The sequence below is a fragment of the Myotis brandtii genome, unplaced genomic scaffold, assembly GCF_000412655.1.
Source record: "Myotis brandtii unplaced genomic scaffold, ASM41265v1 scaffold344, whole genome shotgun sequence".
In the NCBI taxonomy this organism is placed as follows: Eukaryota; Metazoa; Chordata; class Mammalia; order Chiroptera; family Vespertilionidae; genus Myotis; species Myotis brandtii.
In genome coordinates, this window is record NW_005363247.1 from 2,306,397 (window position 1) to 2,306,984 (window position 588).

Genomic DNA, 588 nt, shown 5'->3' on the forward strand with positions numbered 1-588 from the left:
CTCCCTCTCCCTTCCTCTCTGAAATCAATAAAAATATATTTAAAAAATATTTTTAGACTTAATAAATGTATTCAACAATGTAGCAGGATACAAAATTAACTCCAATAAGTCTATGGCATTTTTATACACCAATAGTGAACTTACAGAAAGAGAGATTAAAAAAATAATCTCATTTACCATTGACCCCCAAAGTTAAGATACCTAGAAATAAACTTAACTAAGGAGGTAAAAGACCTGTACTTGGAAAACTACAGGACACTGAAAAAAAAAGGAATAGAAGAAGACATAAATAGATGGAAGGACATACTGTGTTCATGGATTGGTAGAATCAACATCATTAAAATGTCCATACTACCCAAAGCAATCTATAGATTCAATGCACTCCCCATTAAAATACCAACAGCATATTTCACAGACCTAGAATGAACTTTCCAAAAATTCTTCTGGAATAAAAAAAGACCCCGAATAGCTGCAGCGATCCTGAGAAAGAAGAACAAAGTAGGTGTGATCTCAATACCAGATATGAAGCTGTATTACAAAGCCATTGATCTCAAAACAGCCTGGTACTGGCACAAGAACAGACATATA